Source organism: Pongo abelii, chromosome 5, assembly GCF_028885655.2.
Source record: "Pongo abelii isolate AG06213 chromosome 5, NHGRI_mPonAbe1-v2.0_pri, whole genome shotgun sequence".
NCBI lineage: Eukaryota > Metazoa > Chordata > Mammalia > Primates > Hominidae > Pongo > Pongo abelii.
In genome coordinates this window covers 10,391,370-10,411,522 of record NC_071990.2, presented here as the reverse complement: position 1 = coordinate 10,411,522, position 20,153 = coordinate 10,391,370, and the positions used below count along the sequence as shown (strand labels likewise).

Sequence of the window (20,153 nt, the reverse complement as noted above, 5' to 3'; positions counted from 1 at the left end):
TTCATCCTAGCACAAACCTATGACCAAAATGTCATCAAAAGGAAGGAAAGGAAGAAGGTTGAGGAATGAAAAAAAAGTCAGATGAGTGATTTTACATACACGATCTCATTCAATTTATTGCTCACCAAGACCCGTAAAAATAGATATTAACCTAGCAATTGTACTCTTAGGTATTTATCCCAGAGAAATTACAATGTACATTTACATAAAAACCCATACAAGAATGTTCATAAGAGTCTTGTTCATAATAGCCCAAAATTTGGAGACAGTCCAAATGTCCTTTAATGAATAGTTAAACTGTGTACATCCAAACCACAAACTATCACTGAGCAATCGAAAGGAACAGATTCACAATAAATGCAACAACTCGAATGAAGCTCCAAGGAAGTATGCAGAGTGGAAAAAAAATCCCACATACCTATATGATTCTATGTATATAACATTATTGAAAATACAAAGTTTTGGAAGTGAACAGATTTGTGACTGCCAGGCATTGAGGGGGGGTCATGATGAGGACAGGTAGGTGTGGCTGTAAAAGGGCAACAGGAGGGGTCAGAGTTCTTTGTGGTCGTGGCTGGAGAAGTAAATACACAAACCTACACATGCGATATAGTTATTTAGAACAAAATACACATGAGTAACAGTCAAACTGAATAAAATTGGTAGTTTATGTACATTTTAATATACTAGATGCAATATTGTATGATAGTTTTGCAAACTTGTCTCTACTGCGGGAAGCTGGGTAAAGGGTACATGGAATCTCTCTGTAGTACTTTTTACAATTGCATGTGGATCTAGTTATCCCCAAATAAAAATTTTAATTAAAAAAATAGATAATATCGGCCGGACATAGTGGCTTATGCCTGTAACCCAATGCTTTGGGAGGCTGAGGTGGGAGGATCGCTTGAGGCCAGGAGTTCTAGGCTGCAGTGAGCTATGATTACGCCACTGGCCTATAGCCTGGGTGACAGAGCAAGAACCCCTTCTTTAAAAAAACAACAAAACTGTTATCTCCATTTTGTAAAGGAGGGAACCAACTCAGACGTGGTTTTGCTCAAGAACATTAAAATTAGTAAGCCATTAAAATTGGTGGAGTTGGTTTTTTTTTTTGAGATGGAGTCTCAGTCACCCAGGCTAGAATGCCTGGAATGCACAATCTCGGCTCACTGCAACCTCTGCCTCGTGGGTTCAAGCAATTCTCCTGCCTCAGCGACCCACCCACCCCCCACCCCCTGCCAACAAAAATAGCTGGAATTACAGGCATGTGCCACCACGCCTAATTTTTGTATTTTTAGTAGAGATGGGGTTTCACTATGTTGGCCAGGCTGGTCTCGAACTCCTGACCTAAGGTAATCTGCCCGCCTCAGCCACCCAAAGTGCTGGGATTATAGATGTGAGCCACGGTGCCCCTGTGTGTGTTTTAATGACACATTTTGTATCTTCAGGCACACCTCACCACTAATTATTGTGAGCCACTGACTCCTACATGATGCCTTGGCTTAGATTCATTCACCGTTTTACTCTCCGTGGGCACTTTGGAAAACTTGGAGGGAACAGCCACTGCACACAAACCTCCTAAGAGCAGAGGTGGCAAGGATTACTGGCCCCATTTCACACTGGAAGGAGCCTGTTTTCACATCAGCCAGGGCAGCTCCCAGGCCCATGCCCCTGACTGCCCCACGGAGCTGCCGGGTGGGGAGGAAGGGCAAAGGGATGGAAGCCACTTGGCCAGCTTCTCAACTTGACTTAGTAAGAGCTGTGCTAGAACCATTAGAAAAACAGACATGAAAAATAGCAAAACCATCAAAAGCAGGAAGTGAGGAACAGTTAACTCTGCTGCTATACTGTGAAAACATGTGTCTCCACCAGGACACTCCAGAAAGGATGCTATTCTGTGACCCAAGGCCCCATCCCATATGTGGTATAGTGGAGGCCCTACCTCTAGGGCCACTGGGCACAATTCATCTCTCTCTTTTATTTTTATCTTTTTTCAGAGACAGAGTCTTGCTGCTCTGACACCCATGCTGGGGTGCAGTGGTGCCATCCCAGCTCACTGCAACCTCTAATTCCTGGGCTCAAGTGATCCTTCCAAATAGCTGAGCCCACAGGTGCGTGCCACCATGCTGAGAGGTGACAACGTGCTAGCAGCCCTAGCTCACTCTCAGCACCTGCTCGGCCTGGCTGTCCGCTCTGGCCAAGATTGACGAGCCCTTCAACCTGCCGCTGCACTGTGGGAGCCCCTCCCTGGGCTGGCTGAGGCCGGAGCCTGCTCCCTATGTTTGCGGGGAGGTGTGGCTTGCGAGGTGTGGAGAGAGAGGCGCGGGCAGGAACCGGGACTGCGCACGGCGCTTGCCGGCCAGCGCGAGTTCCGAGCGGGCGCGGGCTCAGCGGGCCCCGCACTGGAAGGGGCCGCTAGCGCTGCCGGCCCCAGGCGGTGAGGGGTTTAGCACCCAGGCCAGCAGCTGCGGAGGGGGCGCCGGGTCCCCCAGTACTGCTGGCCCGCCCTCGCCGCGCTCAAATTCTCTCCGGGCCTCAGCCACCTCCCGCGGGGCAGGGCTTAGAACCTGCAGCCCGCCATGCCCGAGCCCCCAGGGGTGGACTCCTGGGCGGCCCAAGCCTCTCCTAACTGTCGCCCCTCTCCTCTGCTGTCACCCGGTCTCATCAACTGCCCGAGGGCTGAGGAGTGTAGGCGCACAGTGCGGGACTGGAGGGCAACTCCGCCCACGGCCCTGGCGCTGGATCCACTAGGCGAAGCCAGCTGGCCTCCTGAGTAGAGTTGGGACTCGGAGAATTTTTATGTCTAGCCGGAGGATTGTATATGCACCAATCAGCACTCTGTGTCTACCTTGGGGTTCATGGGTGCACCAATCAGCACTCTGTACCTAGCTAATTGGGTGGAGATTTGGAGAACTTTTCTGTCTAGCTAAAGGATTATAAATGCACTAATCAGTGCTCGGTGTCTAGCTCAAGTTCTTAAACACACCCATCAGCACCCTGTACCTAGCTCGAGGTTTGTAAATGCACCAATCAGTGCTCTGTGTTTAGCTCACCTAGTGGGAACTTGGAGAACTTTTGTGTCTAGCTAAAGATTGTAAATGCACCAATTAGCACCCTCTGTCTAGCTCAAGGTTTGTAAACGCACCAATCAGTGCTCTGCGACTAGTTAATCTGGGGAGGACTTGGAGAACTTTTATGTCTAGCTAGAGGATTGCAAATGCACCAATCAGCATTCTGTGTCTAGCTCAGGGATTGTAAACGCACCAAGCAGCACCCTGTCAAAATGGACCAATCAGCTCTCTGTAAAAGGACCAATCAGCTCTCTGTAAAATGGACGTATCAGCAGGATGCGGGTGGGGCCATATAAGAGCATAAAAGTAGGTTGCAGGAGCGGGCAGTGGCAACCAGCTGCGGAGCGCCGTGTGTAGTATGGAAGTGTTTGTTTTTATTTTTTATTTATTTATTTATTTTTTGTAAGTTTTGTTGTTGCTGTGTTTGGGTCTATTTTTTTTTATATGCTTTAACAGTGTTTGTGAAGGTCTGTAGGTTCACGTCTGCAAACCAGGAACATCATTGAACTTAGCAGAAGGAATGAGTAACTCCAGAGCGGTGGGGGGGAAACGAAAATCTCTACACATACCTCCTTGAAAGCTGTAATGCTCACTGCAAAGATCTGTGAATGAAGCCTGTGAGACAAACCCACTAACTCTGGACACACTGCCAGGCTACATTTTACGTTTTTGGAAGTGACCAGGTGTTACTCTGTTCCCGGAGTTGGTCTTGAAGTCATGGCTCTCAAGTAATCTTCCTGCCTTGGCCTCTCAAAAGTGCTGGAATTAGAGGTGAGCTACCTTTACCTTGTTGGCGTCATCTTTTATTACTGCCTGTCATTTAGAGGGAAGGTATAGGCCCAGAGTCTCTTGGATTCTAAATGAAACTACTAGAAATGGGGGCTGAGTCTTGGGAAAGGAGGAGGCAGCAGCTGCTGCCTATTTACATCCACATTCAACTTTACAGAGCAATTTCTGAAGCATCTCTGCTTCTCTGCTTTTCCACAGCTCAGTGAAAAAAAAAAAGCAGTACTCATCTCAAAAACATCTGTGTTATTAAGGAAGGGTTAAATTATGCACAGTCCACCCTGTTTTAGTGTAAAAGAGGCAAGGGAAGAGAGAAAAAACTTTCATTAATTTCCTACAATTGCTAAATAAACTGCCTGAATGGATTAGCTTATTCCTCATTCCATCAATGAGATTGATGTTATTGCTTTACTTTTACAGAATAAAAATGGAGGCTTCTAGTGCAGGGCGCCAAGGTAGTAAGGGATGAAGTCTGGGTGCAAATGCAAATCTCCAAAGCTTTTTCCAGCGTCCAAAGGTGAAGGTTGGTGGAAGTGGGGTCACTTATAAAAACTATAAAAAATTTTGTCGGGGCGTGGTGGCTCACGCCTGTAATCCCAGCACTTCGGGAGGCCGAGGTGTGCAGATTATGAGGTCAGGAGATGGAGACCGTTCTGGCTAACATGGTGAAACCTGTCTCTACTAAAAATACAAAAAATTAGCTGGGCGTGGCAGCGGGCGCCTGTAGTCCCAGCTGCTGGGGAGGCTGAGGCAGGAGAATGGCGTGAACCTGGGAGGTGGAGCTTGCAGTGAGTCGAGATCGAGCCACTGCACTCCAGCCTGGGCGAGAGAGCGAGACTCCCTGTCTCAAAAAAAAAAAAAAAAAAAAAAAAGTATAAAAATTTTTAAATCAAAAGTTTTCAAGTTTAAAGAGTCTTCAATCTATAAAGTACACTTCTCAAAAGAAGACGTACATGTGGCCAAGAAACGTGAAAGAAAGCTCAGCATCACTATTGTTAGACAAATGCAAATCAAAACCACAATGAGATACCATCTTCCCTCAGTCAGAGTGGCTATTATTAAAAAGTCAAAAAGCAACAAACACTAGTGAGGTTGCAGAGAAAAAGAAATGCTTTGACACTGTTGGTGGGAGTGTAAATTAGTTCAACCACTGTGGGAGATGGTGTGGCAATTCCTCAGACCTAGAGGCAGAAATACCATTTGACCCAGCAATCCCATTACTGGGTATATACCCAAAGGAATAGGAATCATTCTATTATAAAGATACATACGCATGTGTGTTCATTGCAGCACTGTTCACAATAGCGAAGACATGGAATCAACCCAAATGATAGACTGATAAAGACCCATCAATAATAGACTGATAAAGAATGTGCATGTACACTATGGAATAGTATACAGCCATAAAAAGGAATTAGGTCATGTCCTTTGCAGGGACATGGATGGAGTTGGAAACCATTATCCTCAGCAAACTAACACAGAAAATCAAACACTGCATGTCCTCACTTTTAAGTGGGAGCTGATTGATGAGAACACGTGGACACATGGGGGGAAGTAACATACAATGGGCACCTGCCAGGGGTGTAGGGGGAGGGGGAACATCAGAAAGAATAGTTAATGGATGCTGGGCTTAATACCTAGGTGATGGGATGATCTGTGCAGCAAACCACCATGGCATACGTTTACCTAGGTAACAAACCTGCACATCTTGCACGTGTACCCTTGAACTTAAAAATTGAAGAAAAAAAATTTATAAAGTGCATTTTTGTACTACAGTTAAGTATCCCTTATCTGAAATGGTTGGAACCAAAAGTGTTTTGAATTTCAGATTTTTTCAAATTTTGAAATATTTGCAAATACATAATAAGATATGGGGAATGGGACCCAAGTCTAAACACAAGAATTGGTCTTTGCTTTTCATATATACCTGATACACATAGCCTGAGGGTAATTTTATACAACATTTTAAATCTGTGATGAAACAAAGCTTGTATTAGAGTTCTCACGTGTGGAATATTCTACTTGTGGCGTCGTGTTGGTGCTCAAAAAGTTCAGATTTTGGAGCATTTTGGATTTCAGATTTTTTTTTTTTGGAGACGGAATCTCGCTCTGTCGCCCAGGCTGGAGTGCAGTGGCTAGATGATCTTGGCTCACTGCAACCTCCACCTCCCAGGTTCAAGCGATTCTCCTGCCTCAGCCTCCCGAGTAGCTGGGACTACAGGCACACACAACCACAGCCGGCTAATTTTTGTGTTTTTAGTAGAGGCGGGGTTTCAACATGTTGGCAAAGCTGGTCTCAAACTCCTGGCCTCAGGTGATCTACCTGCCTCAGCCTCCCAAAGTGCTGGGATCACAGGTGTGAGCCACCGCACCTGGCTCTACTAAATTTTCAAAGACTTTTTCCACTTAGCTCTATTTTCCTCTTCTGTTTTTTTTCCCCCCTTCATCTTCCATAATTAAACGCTTAGGGTCCAAAAGAAGTCTGATTGCACTGTTTATTTTTACCTCCTTGTTTGTGCTTTCTCCTAAAGCAGGAGTCAGAAGCCTTTTTCTGTGAAGGGCTAGACCGCAATTTTTTTAAGCTTTATTTTCCATTTTTTAACTTTAACTTCCGGCGTACATGTACAGAATGTGCAGGTTTGCTACATAGATATATATATATATGTGCGCCATGGTGGTTTGCTGCACCTATCAACCCGTCATCTAGGTTTTAAGCCCCACATGCATTAGCTATTTGTCCTGAGCATCTCTTTTTTTTTCATGAAGGAAGGTTGCACATCAGACAGTATTAGTAAAAATTCAACTCCAAATGTTTTGGGACTCAGTGACTGGTCTTTCCTCATGAGTTTGTCACAACCAAACAGATATTGATCCACAGTGGTCAGGGAGGTATTTAAAAAAAAAAAAAGATAAACAAAGAGACACAGCAATAATATGGCACCATCTGCAGGTTAACTTGTGAATTACAATGATTTGTGTTGCATTTAATGTACTAGCTCTTCATTTAAGTTTCTTGCTGGGTGGTCATTTCAGATCACCATCAAAAGCTACAAACTGGAAACAGTAGAGGAAGATACTAGCCCTGTGTTTCTGATTCAGTATCACTGAAATACTTTGGAACCATATAAAGGGCAAAGTACATTCCACATGTTGAAGGACAGTGCCTGGCCCTGTGGGGTGTCATCCCCAAGTTGTAGGCATAGTGGCAACCCAGGGGTTCATCTCACCTCCCATCAGGTCACTAGCTTTTTGGGTGATGAAGTGTATGGTTGGGATCAGCAGGTCCCCTGGTTATGCGGCCCCTGCCTCACCTCGTTCTCTTTAGAATGTCCTAGGCACTGTTACTCTGGATCCCATGTCAGTAAATCAGGTATTCCTGATTTACCCTTAGGAAAGGCTACTGATGTAGTGGATCATTGTGATGTTCTGCACAAGGTCCCCAGAGTTTAAATCTCTTTATTGTATTATGACAGAGACATGAGAGTTAACTTAGCCCTGGGACAAAATTGTGAATGTGCATTGTGAACTGCAAAATAATAATAAGAATGAATGAAAATGTAAACTGGTTTGGATCATATTTCCTGATGGGGATAGAAAAAGAACACAATGAAAATCAAATGCAAAATCAATGGCTGCATACCACGTACCTGAGGCTGCATGAATCTCTTCGAAGCAGCCAACGTGCCATATCTGGCCCAATTTGAGTCTGCTGCTTGGTTGAGTTGCATAATCTACTATCCCAAGACAAACCAGGATTCCTCATGATCCAGACTGGTTAATGAAATGGATGGCTGGGCACAGTGGCTCATGCCTGTAATCCTAGCACTTTGGGAGGCCAAGGCAGGTGGATCACCTGAGGTCAGGAGTTCGAGACCAGCCTGGCCAACAGGGTGAAACTCCGTCTCTACTACAAAAATACAAAAATTAGCTAGGCATGGTGGTGCATGTCTTGTAGCCTCAGCTACTTGGGAGGCTGAGGGATGAGAATCGCTTGAACCTGGGAGGTGGAGGTTGCTGTGAGCTGAGATCATGCCACTGCACTCCACCCTGGGAGACAGAGCGAAACTCCGACTCAAAACAAACAAATAAATAAATGGAGATGTTACAAGGAGCACCAATCCACCATGTTTTAGATTCTTACAGGTAGCACCAATTTTGGCGATCTCCCTCCATCTCCCTGTGTGCATCTCATAATGCCCTCTTCTCCATCCTCCCATAGTCCCCTCCCCCCCAGCTGAAGTACACACAATATATCTATTTTGTTTGCTATCTTGGCAGAGTGGATAGGGTCAATTTCAGAAATTTCTACTTGGCTTTCCCCATGGAATGCCCTCACCCCACAGGCCAAAGACCCAATGGGGAGGCTATGCCAACTTCTGAGAATATTTACCCCAGTTATACATTTGTGGACTGAGGACATGACTGCCGGTGGGCCTGTAGTCTTACTGAATCCACTGTGAGCCACCATGCCATGGACAGGACTCCATGGATCACCTGGTCACCATGTGCCCCACAGAAGCAGTGCGGGCAGCTGCAATGCTGTGGCAGGTCTCAGGGTATCAATGTCACTTCTGACCCTGTTCCAACAGTCCTCCAAAATACTTCAAATACTTGAGTATTTCCCCTTCCCTGGTGAACAGTTCTGTGAGATCTTAGGTCCCCTTGCAGAAGGACTCAGGAAATCATGACTGTGCCCATTTGCCAGGGTGTTACAGGGTCTTTCTCTTAGATACCTGGCCCTCCTCCCAGTCAGGGGCTTCAGGGTTTGAAAGCTGGGTCTTATTCAGAAACTGGGCAGGTGGTCCTGACTTTTATTGGAGCACCCATCCTCAGTCTGCTGATTATCCATCCTGGATTTCTTCCTATGACACAGGTTGAGAAGCACCCCTGTCTGCATGTGTATTTTGCTGCTAGGGATGTGGTCCTCTGTGAACTATCTCCATAGCCGTCTGTGGTCCAGGCTCCCTCAGCTGCTTTTCTGAGCTTTTCCCTGATTGCAGTCATGGCTTCCACCTGGCTTCTGAGGATTAAGTGCCACCACCTAGTTCTCCTATTTTAGGGTCTTGTCATCCCACTTGCTATCGGTAAGCCCAGCTCTGTTGAACCTTTCCAACTGTCTGCCCAGACTGGCAGAAGAGAGTCACCACTGAGCTTCTGAGTGATGTGGGTGCTTTACGTCTTGGTGGAGGATGTTTTCTCTGAGCTTTCCTGTGGAGCATAAATATATGGTAAGTGATCTAGTCATGCATAGCAATTCACTCTATTATACACACCCCCCTGAATCTTACAATCCCTTAGTCCACTGTCTGACTTGGCACTTTTGACATTTTAACATTACCTAGCATGGGCATCCTCTTTTTCCATGGTCTGAAAGCCATCTGTACTAGCGTCTGTGGCTGCCGTAACAAATGACCACAAACTGGATGGTGTAAAAACAACAGAAACTGTGCTCTGACAGGTGTCATCAGGTCCACACTCCCGCCAGGGCTTTAGGGGGAGAATTGGTTCCTTGCTTTTCCAGCTTCTGGTAGTTTCCAGCATTCCTTGGCTTGTGGCCACATCACTTCAGTCTCTGCCGCTGCCTTCACATGGCCTTCCCCCCTTCTCCATTATCTATGTGTCTCCTATAAAAACACTTGTCATTGGATTTAGGGCCCACCCAGATAATCCAGGATGAGCTCATCTCAAGATCCTTAATTCTGCAAAGACTGCTTTCCCAAATAAGGTCACCTTCACAGGTTTTAGGTATTAGGATGTGGACATATCTTTTGGATTTGCAGGAGGTGGGGAGGGCACCAAACTCACTATGTCATCTTAGTTCCAAGTGTATATCATCTCCTGGGGTCTTTACTGGGGGGTTAAATCCTATATCTCTGGCCAGGGCTCTCCAATCAATAGACTCTTCCCCCATCCACATTTATGCTCTGGCCCCCTTGACCAAGTACTCCCAGAATGCAGTCTTATTCATACCCCCTGACACTTTTTGGTACCTGTTACCTGGGTCATCAGCTCTTTGTGAGTTTAAGCCCTTTCTTCCCTTATAAGGCCCAGTGCAACCTCAGCTGGATTATGCTGGAATTTAAACCTATACTGGTATCCGGGAAAGAAGCTGGGGCTCATCCTGGGTGGAGGGCACAAGTGTCTTGAAGGGAAGAGGCCTCTGCATTGTCTTCAAGCAATGAGGCCAGGGGTGAACTGGCTCTTGCTATGGAGGGATAGCCCACATTTGTGGGGTTGGAGGGTCTAGAGGAAACTAGAATTTCAAGGGGTAGGGCATCAACACAGATGTTTGCATCCTATATGTAAGAGTCCTATTCTTCCCCAGTCAGGGCCCTGAACTTGCCACAGCAGATCTGGCATGGTTGGGAGTGTCACCTTCTTTGGTCTCAGATGATTAATTCTTAGCCTTGGTCCTCAGCTTTCTCTGGCCTCCCAATGCAAAAGAGAGTTTCTCTGTACACTTCCAAAGAGGTTCTCTGGCATTCATACTCAGATTTCAATTGCTTGGTAATTGCTTTCAACCTTTTGTTATCTTTTTCTAGAGTAAAAGGAGCTTAACTATATGGCCATTCTCCAGGTTGCTGCTCTAAGCAACGGGCTGATTCCACCAGCACCTCTAAGAAGTGTACAGAATTCCTCCCAGCATTTGGGAGCTGGGGCACTTGTCATTGGCTCTCATCCTCTGTCGTGGGAAGATTGCCCCCAGATGCATTAATTCCATGCATATGATGCACTTCGGAGGCTCACATGCTTTGGAGAAGGCAGAAAAGCACAGTTGTAGAGCATAGGCTTGAGGCAAGCAGGCAGCTGAGCTCTCATGGAACTGTCTACCATAGCAGCAGCTGAAATCAGAGGCAAGCCCAAGGGCAGGATGCAGGGTACCAAAATCTGCTGCTACTGCATGTGCATTTCCAACTCTTTTATCAATGTCAAATTTGAAACTTTTTATATCCACTTGTGTTCCTTTCCAGAGTTCAAACATTGAATTAGTTGCGCAATGGAAGGAGTATTACCAGGACCCAGATGCAGCCCAAGGAAAAAAGAAAACGAGACACACACAGTAAGTGGTGTCTCATTGTGGTTTGGATTTGCATTTCCCTAGTGATTAGTGATGGGAAACATATTTTCATGTGTTACTGGTCATTTGTTTATTTTCTTTGGAGAAATATTTATTCAAGTCCTCTGCTCTCTTTTTTTTTTTTTTTTGAGTCAGTCTCACTGTATTAGTCTGCTCTCACACTGCTCATAAAGACGTACCTGAAGCTGGGTAATTCATAAAACAGAGGTTTAATTGACTCACAGTTCCACATTGCTAGGGAGGCAAAGGAGGAGCAAAGTCACATCTTAAATGGCGACAGGCAAGAAAGCGTGTGCAGGGGAACTTCCCTTTATAAAACCATCACATCTTGTGAGATATCCACTATCACAAGAACAGCACGGGAAAGACCTGCCTCTGTGATTAAATTACCTCCCACTGGTTCCCTCGTGACACATGGGAATTATGGGAACTACAATTTAAGATGAGATTTGGGTGGGGACACAGCCAAGCCATATCACTCACTGTGTTGCCTAGGCTGGTCTCCAACTCCCGGGCTCAAGTGATCCTCCCACATTGGCCTCCCAGTAGCTGGGACTGTAAGCATGAGCCACTGCACCTCACTCCTTTGCACATTTTTAAATCAGATTGTTTTGTTTTTGTTGTTGTTGAGTTGTAGGAGCTATTTATATATTCTGGATATTAACCCCTTATCAGATGTATGATTTGCAAACATTTTTTTCCCCATTCCTTTCGTTGCCTTTTCACTCTGTTGATTGTGTCCTTTGATGCAGAGAAGTTTCTAAGTTTAATGTAGTATAATTTATCTATTTTATGGCTGGGCCTGGTGGCTCACACCTGTAATCCCAGCACTTTGGGAGGTCGAGGTGGGTGGATTGCTTGAGCCCAAGAGTTTGAGACCAGCCTGGGCAACATGGCAAAACCTTGCCTCTGCTAAAACACAGAAAAATTAGCCAGGTGTGGTGGCGTGCATCTGTGGTCCCAGTTACTTGAGAAGCTGAGATGAGAGGATTGCTTGAGCCTGGCAGGTTGAGGCTGCAGTGAACCATAATTATGGCAATGCACTCCAGCCTGGGTGACAGAGCAAGACCCTGTCTCAAACAAAACATTTATCTATTTTACTTTTGTGGCCTGTGCTCTTGGTATCACAACCAAAAAATCATTGTCAAATCCAATGTCATCGTAAAGCTTTCCCTCTATGTTTTCTTCTAGAAATTGTATAGTTTAGGCCTTACATTTAGGTCTTTGATCTATTTTATGTTAACTTTTGCATACGGTGTAAGGTAAGGGTCCCACTTTATTCTTCTGCATGTGGACTTTAATGTTTTCCCAATATTATTTGTTGAAGAGACTCCTTTCTCCATTGAATGGTCTCAACACCCGTGTAAAAAGTCATTCAATCATATAGGCAAGGGTTTACTTCTGGGCTTTCTCTTCTATTCCATTCGTCTATATGTCTGTTTTTATGCCAGTACCACACTGTTTTGATTATTGTTAACATATATATATATTTATATATGACTAAAAAAATTTATGTATGTAGAAAAAAATTTTATGTATGTACACATAAAATTTATACATACACAAAAAATTTTTTTGAGACAGTCTTGCTCTGTTGCCCAGGCTGGAGTGCAGTGGTACAATCTAGGCTCAGCTCACTGCAACCTCCGCCTCCTGGCAAGCGATTCTCGTCTTGTAATATATTTTGAAATCAGGAAGTGTGATGCCTCCAGCTTTGTCCTTCTTTCTCAAGCTTATTTTGGCTATCCAGGGTCCCTTGAGAGTCCACATAAATTTTAGGATAAATTTTTAATTGGAATTTTTAATAGGGATTACATTAAGTTTGCTTAATGTAATCATAATGCGTATGATTTTCTTATGCCCCCAACAAATATGAAATCATAATCATAATCATTTGCTAAATGATTACATTAAGATTGTTTTGGGTATTGTTGACATTTTAACAAAACTAAATCTTCCAATCATGAGCACAGATGTCATTCCATTTATTTGTGTCTTCTTTAAGTGCTTTCAGCAATGTTTTAAAGTTTTAGCATACAAGTCTTTTGTCTTCTTGGTTAAGTTTATTTTCAAGTATTTTATTCTTTTTGATACTATTGTAAATGAAATTGCTTTCGTAATTCCCTGCAGCCTCTTTCATGCTCTGAGCAGAACTGCATTGTATGCAATGAATCACCTACACTCACAGGCAAGAATGTACTACTTTTGTAATAATGTAAATTTTTCTAAAATCACAAAATGGAAAATGCATCTTATTTGCTTTTAACGTTTTAGCAGCTGATGTGGTCAAATAAATAAAAGAGAAAGAATTTCTGTGTGTGTGTGTGTGTGTGCGTGCGTGCGTGCGTGTGTGTGTCTGTCTAAGATCCTTTTGTTTGCTTTGGCCTAGTTTCTCATGCTTTGAGGAAAAGCTCATTCTCATTCATGTGACTTGCTTTGGCTAATAGGACACCAGAGCATGATGCAAGTAGTGGCTTAATTGGTGCGTGCACATTGGGCTTGTTCTTTTCAAACCTGTTCCCCCGATTCTGCAAGGCTATCCTGCTGTAAAAGGAGGCCCTGGAGGACAAGACACCATGTGGGGAGAACAGTCATGTGGAGCAGAACCGAGGTATCCCAGCTTAGCTCCCAACTGACAGCAGCCACATGAGTGAGCAGAAAAACAACTTCCAAGTCTGATTTAGCTACTGCTGCCGTGGAATGTCAAAACTTTCAGCAAGGGAGCCCGATGCAGATCTGTTGATATGACGTCATTCCACAGGAAGACCAACTGGTAGCTTTGTGGCAAGTTGACTACACTGGGCTGCTTCTATTCTGGGAAGACAGAGATTTGTTCTAACAGGAATAGGCATGTATTGCAGGCATAGGTTGACCTTTCCTGCCATGGAGCCTCCTCTGGTACCACTATTTGAAGGTTGAAGGAATGTTGATTCACCAGGATTGAGTCAGACCAGCCAAGCCTATGACCGTGATGTCAACTGACTGTATCACCTGTCACATCATCCAGAAGCTACAGACTTATAAGGCATTGGAATAACTTGTAGATGGCCCCGTTAAAGTACCAGCTTAGAGGCAACACTCTATGAGAATGAGACATCATCTCCAGGATGGCACATACACACATTGAATCACACAGCATTGATAAGGAGATGGCTCCCCGGTAGGAAGAATATATTGGTCATGAACCAAGGGATGAAGCAGAAGTGTCTTGCTTCCTGTCCCTGCAGCCTCTTTCTGCAGTGCTAGAAATCCTGGTCAAAAGTGGGCATAATTTTATCAGGGGACACAGCAAAAGTCTCCACTACATTGCAGCTATGCCTGCTGCCTGGGGATTTTGGGCTTCTTATAATTGGGACCAGCAATAAAAGAGAAGAGCCACAGTCTTGGCAGGGCTAATTGACCCTGATCAGCGGAAGAAGAAAGGCTGTGGTTCCACTATGAGGGCAGGGAAGACGTGTGGCACCACTGATCCACTTTTGCAACCCATGGTACTCCCGTGGCCAGTTGTGATGATAGATAGACAAGTGCAGGAACACTTTTGGGAAGGGCATGGTGGCCAGAGTTCAGACCCCATGGGAATAAGGATCAGGGTCACACCACTGGATAAGCCAAGAGGTAAGCTGCAGAGGTGAGGGGGAATCTAGAATGGGGATTGGAGGAGGAAAATGAAAAGTATCAGTCATGGCCCTGAGACCAGCTGCAGCAGCAGGTGTTGTAGCTTGTGCTTCTAAGCCATCTGCTTTTACATTTCCTCCAGGAAGAGAGGCCCACTGGAAGGCTGGAGGAGCTGCTCCCCAGATGTAGATGAAGAAGTAGATTTGAGCAGCACAGTGGTGGACCTAGTAGAGGTGGACATCAAGATCCTCTTCAAGGAAAGATTTATCAATATAGTTTTCCCTGACCCAGGTGCCATGTGTTTTCTGTCATATTCACGTATGCTAATACATAATCGTGCAAGTGGGGTAATATCTGGGACACTTCATGGTTCATATCAAAACACAGAGTGAAGGGAACGTCCTCTGGGCCATCTCAGGGTGTGAGTTTGGGGCGGGGGTGGCTCCTGGTTAACGTTTCTGTCCACTGCAGCATTCCTTTTCCCTTTTGCTTTTAGATTCTTCCCTTGGCATCACACCAGGAAAGTTTGATATCTTAACTTTATTGGATATAGGCAACCATTGAATCCAAGTTTTGCCCACTGAATCCATCAAATTGTTACAGCCAATTCTAGATGCTTGAGCGGACACATGAAATCCAGAACTCCCAGTAAGCACATCCCCATTAATAAACTGACCAAATGCAATGTTAATCTGTTCTATAACCTTTAGAATCCATCCCAACATATATTTTTTAGGTTCCTGCCAAGATATGTTAGCAAAAGCTTGCAATTTTTTGAAAAATGAATTATCTCTTCCTGGGACACGTGTTGTGCTTTTCTCTCTGAAATAGGCTGAGCTCTGACTCCATTAAAAGTCTGAAAGCAATAAAGAGTGAAGGAGTGGTTGTTGGGGAGAATAGGCATCCTCTTGCAAGATAACTGCCTCAAAGTCATAAGGTTTTCAAGCAAGAGAAAGCTAATGTCCTTACACATATGAAGAAGCGTTGCTTCTCCTGGCAAGAAATACACAGTGACTCAGGGATTCAAAATTCTTAGCTTTACCTAAGTTCACCCAGATGTGTCTATCCTTCCCAATCAGTGCTCTTGGCAGGAGACTTGGCAAGTCTGTGAAGTCAACTTACATTATAATTCTGCAACCCACACAATCAAGTTCTTATTTTCAATGAGAGTAACCTTGCAGCTACACAAAATAACAAAATTTTTTAAGGGATACCATAGACACACTCTGGTTCTCTGTGTTCAGTGTTTTGAGCCTATCTTTTTGTTCCCCTGTGAGCCCTTCAGTGTAGTCCAAAATACACCATCTGTGGTAGGCAGAATTCTAAGAAGGCTCTGAAGATTCTCACCCATGGTGTAGAGACCTTGTATAATTTTCTCCCCTAAAGTGTAGGTGGAGCCCGTGAATATGATGGGATATTAATACCATGATTGTGTTATATTTTGAGACAAAAATTCGCAGATGTAATTAAAGGTACTAATCAGTTCACTATGAGTTTATCAAAAGGGAGATTATCCAGGTGGGCCTGACCTAATCATATCAGCCCTCTAAATCCTGGTCTATGGGTCAGAGAAAGAGGAAAGCAGAGATTTAAAGCATGAGAGAAATTCAAAGCAAACTAGATTCTCCATTGCTGTCTTTGAAGACAGAGGCAGCCGATAGTGGCCGATGACAGCTCCCAGCCCACACTTCGAGTTTAGCCTTGTAGGGCCCTGAGCAGGGGACACAACTATACTGCATTTACAACCTACAGAACTGTGAACTGATAAATGGGTGTTTTGTTTGTTTTGAGATGGAGTCTCACTCAGGCGCCCAGGCTGGAGTGCAGTGGTACAATTTTGGCTTAGTGCAACCTCCACCTCCTAGGTTCAAGTGATTCTCCTGTCTCAGCCTCCCAAGTAGCTGGGATTACAGGTACCTGCCACCATGCCCTGCTAATTTTTGTATTTTTAGTAGAGACAGGGTTTCACCATGTTAGCCAGGCTGGTCTCGAACTTCTGATCTCAAGCGCTCCACCTGTCTCGGCCTCCCAAAGTGCTGGGATTGCAGGTGTGAGCCACCATGCCCAATGTGGGTGGTGTTTTAAGCTGCTAAGTGTGTGGTACTTCATTATCTAGCAAAGAAAAACTAATACAACAGTCTGTAGCCCTTGTAATCATTACTAACAAAGTGGTCAAGTGCAGCAGCTAACTGGTCTCCTAATAGTTGCTTTATTAGGCATTTCATCACAATCACAAGAGGTGATAATGTAATTAATCATAATGCTATGGCATGACATGCATTACTGTCCCATTTGCAAGGAGCTCAGCACTCTTTTTAAGGCAAGTGGCATTTCCAAGCTAATCCCAGAATCTCTCTTTTCTTTATTAAGATGGGGTTTTGCTATATTGCCCAGAATGGAGGCTCTTTGCAGGCACGCTTATAGTGCACTTCAGCGTTGTATTAGTCTGTTCTCGCATTGCTAGAAGGAAATACCTGAGATTAGCTAATTTATATATAGAGAGAGAGGTTTAATTGGCTCACGGTTCCACAGGCTGTACAGGAAGCATGATTCTGGCATCTGCTTGGCTTCTGGGGAGGCCTCAGGAAACTTACAATCATGGCGGAAGGCAACAGGGTTGCCAACACTTCACATGGCTGGGAGCAAGAGGAAGAGGTAGGGGGGAGGCGCCACGCATTTTTAAACAACCAGATATCACTCACCTTCCAATACCAAGGGGCAGTGGTGGTAAACCATGAGAAACTGTCCCCATGAACAAATCACCTACCACCAGGCCCCACCTCGAACATTGGAGATTACAATTTAACATGAGATTTGGGTGAGGACACAGATCCAAACCATAACAAGACTCAAACTCCTGGCCTCAAGCGATACTTCTGTGTCAGCTTCCTGAGTAGTTAGGACTACAGGTACATGTCACTCTTCGTTACAGTATCTCTTTTTTTTTTTTTTTTTTTTTTTTGAGACAGAGTCTCACTCTGTGGCCCAAGCTGGAGTGCAGTGGCACTATCATGGCTCACTGCAACCTCCACCTCCAGGGTTCAAGCGATTCTTATGCCTCAGCCTCTCGAGTAGCTGGGTCTGCAGGTGTGCACCACCACGTCTGGCTAATTTTTGTGTTTTTAGTAGAGACAGTGTTTCTCCATGTCGGCCAGGCTGGTCTCGAACTCCTGATCTCAAGCCATCCACCTGCCTCAGCCTCCCAAAATGCTGGGATTGTAGACTCTCATTTTTGATAGTCTGTTTCCTAGAACCTCTCCCGGTAACAAGCACTGTGTCAGGGTTGAATCAGGAAAGAAGAAACCACATAATGTTATTTCAATGGAGGGAATTCACTAAAGGTAATTGGTAACACGTGTTGAAGAGCGGAACAAACAAACATCAAACAAAATGAAAGCACCATGCTAATATAAAATAACTTCTTCCCTCAAGGGTTGGAGGGAACAAAGAGAAGAGTCTAGAGTTATTGGAACTGAGAGGCTTGGTGGAGGAGGCAATCACGGGTTGAGTAGTGTTCTCCAAAAATTGACATCCACCTGGAACCTTTGAAAGTGACCTTGCTTGGAAATAGGGTCTTCGCAGATGTAATCAGGTTAAGATGTTCTACTAGGCCAGGCGCGGTGGCTGACGCTTCTAAACCCAGCACTTTGGGAGGCCGAGGTGGGTGGATCACGAGGTCAAGAGATTGAGACCATCCTGGCCAACATGGTGAAACCCCGTCTCTACTAAAAATACAAAAATTAGCCGGGCGTGGTGGCGGGCGCCTGTAGTCACCTGTAGTCCCAGCTACTCGGGAGGCTGAGGCAGGAGAATCACTTGAACGCGGGAGGCGGAGCTTGCAGTGAGCCGAGATCAGGCCAGAGCACTCCAGCCTAACGACAGAGTGAGACACCGTCTCAAAAAAAAAAAAAAAAAAAATTCTATTAGATTAGAGTGTGCCCTAAATCCAATGACTTGCGTCCTTATCAGAAGGCCATGGAAAGATGCAGAAGACACAAGGGGAAGGACATGGTGCGAAGACGGAGGCAGAGAGATTGGAGTATTGCAGCTACAGGCCAAGCAACGCCAGTGATTGCTGGCAACCACAGAAGCTAGGAGAAAGGCGAGGAAGGATTCTTCCCCGGACCCTTCAGAGGGAGCACGGCCCTGCTAACAAGTTGATTTCTGACTTCTGGTCTCCAGAACTGTGAGCGAATACATTTCTATTGTTTTAAATGACACTATCTCCGATCATTGGTTACGGCAGCCCCTAGGAAGCTAATACATGGCCCTATGAAGCTGGGGCTCAGACCTCTGAGAAGGGCACACGGCTGCTGCTGATCTGTTTAGGGGAAGCAATGACGCTAGCGCTGAGGGGAAACAAGAGGCTGGAACCAGCTGCTGCTGAAGGAGAAGCGCTATTGCGGGGCAGCGCTCAAACCAGAAAAAGGCAGTCCTGCCCTCCTCCTACTGCCTTCAAATCTCCGCCAGAATAGAACCCAAGCCAGCCGGCAAGACAGAAATGCAGCTGTGGAGCTCCCAGGTGCAATGTCGCAGAGCAAAGGGAATGTGCGCTGGGGGCCGAGAAGCAGCAGTAAGATGTGGTGCGAGGTGCCTTTGTGTTTGTGGGGATGAGGAGTTGGGTTGTGGGATGTGGAAGAAGAGTTTGCTTGCGAGATACTAGTTTAAAAAGAAAAGAGTTTGCTGGACTACTGAGCAGGGCTGATTCGACTCCACAAATATTCTGCCTCCGAGGCTAGAGAAAAGCGGGCTCAGGAACCCTTTTCAGGAGAAAAGTTGATGCCGCAAAACGATCTAAGAACAAAGGTGCAAAAAAATTTAAATGTGTACTTCTGAAAGACAAGTAATACTTGGAAGAACACCACTACATTTAAACATTCATAACAGAAGTATTGGCTGCAATATTTGAGTATTAAATCTTTTTTCCTTGCGTTTGTCTGTAGCTTGAGCTCTGCAAGGATGATTTCCACCAGGTGGAGCCGTGGAACAGGCGACCTCAGAGCCTGCGGCTCCCTTCCACCCTTAAATCGCCCCTCCCCCACCCCACCTCCAGACCCCGTCAGCCCCCTCAAGCAGCTCCGGCTCCCTCCTCCCCTCATTCAAACCTCTGCTCAGATTTGTCTCTGTGGACAGCACCTCTTCTGACCTTTTCCTTGGCCCACCTGATACCTGGTTTTCAATCCTGGTTGATTAATTGAATAACACAAACCATTGCAAGTGCAAAAATGGCAGCTACTATTTTTTAAATCAACTACTATGTGCCAGAACTAATATGTTCCATTGTCACAAGTCTATTTTTTTATTTTATTTATTTTATTTTATTTTATTTTAGAGGCAGAGTCTCACTTTTGCTCCCAGGCTGGAGTGCAGTGGTGTGATCTCAGCTCACTGCAACCTCCACCTCCCAGGTTTAAGCAAGTCTCCTGCCTCAGCCTCCCGAGTAGCTGGGATTACAGGCATGTGCCACTACGCCTGGCTAATTTTGTATTTTTAATAGAGACAGGATTTTGCCACGTTGGCCAGGCTGGTCTTGAACTCCTGACCTCAGGTGATCCTCCCACCTCGGCCTCCCAAAATGCTGGGATTACAGGCGTGAGCCACCGCGC

General features: G+C 45.2%; 1 long non-coding RNA gene across 1 annotated transcript; it reads left to right on the top strand.

The window, feature by feature from the left end:
* Nucleotides 1–6,887: 6,887 nt before the first annotated feature.
* Nucleotides 6,888–19,436, top strand: LOC129059759 (uncharacterized). Its single transcript, XR_008525841.2, has 5 exons — nucleotides 6,888–7,091; nucleotides 10,826–10,914; nucleotides 13,380–14,547; nucleotides 14,690–15,195; nucleotides 18,517–19,436. It is a non-coding gene; the product is annotated as an uncharacterized LOC129059759 (long non-coding RNA).
* Nucleotides 19,437–20,153: the final 717 nt, after the last annotated feature.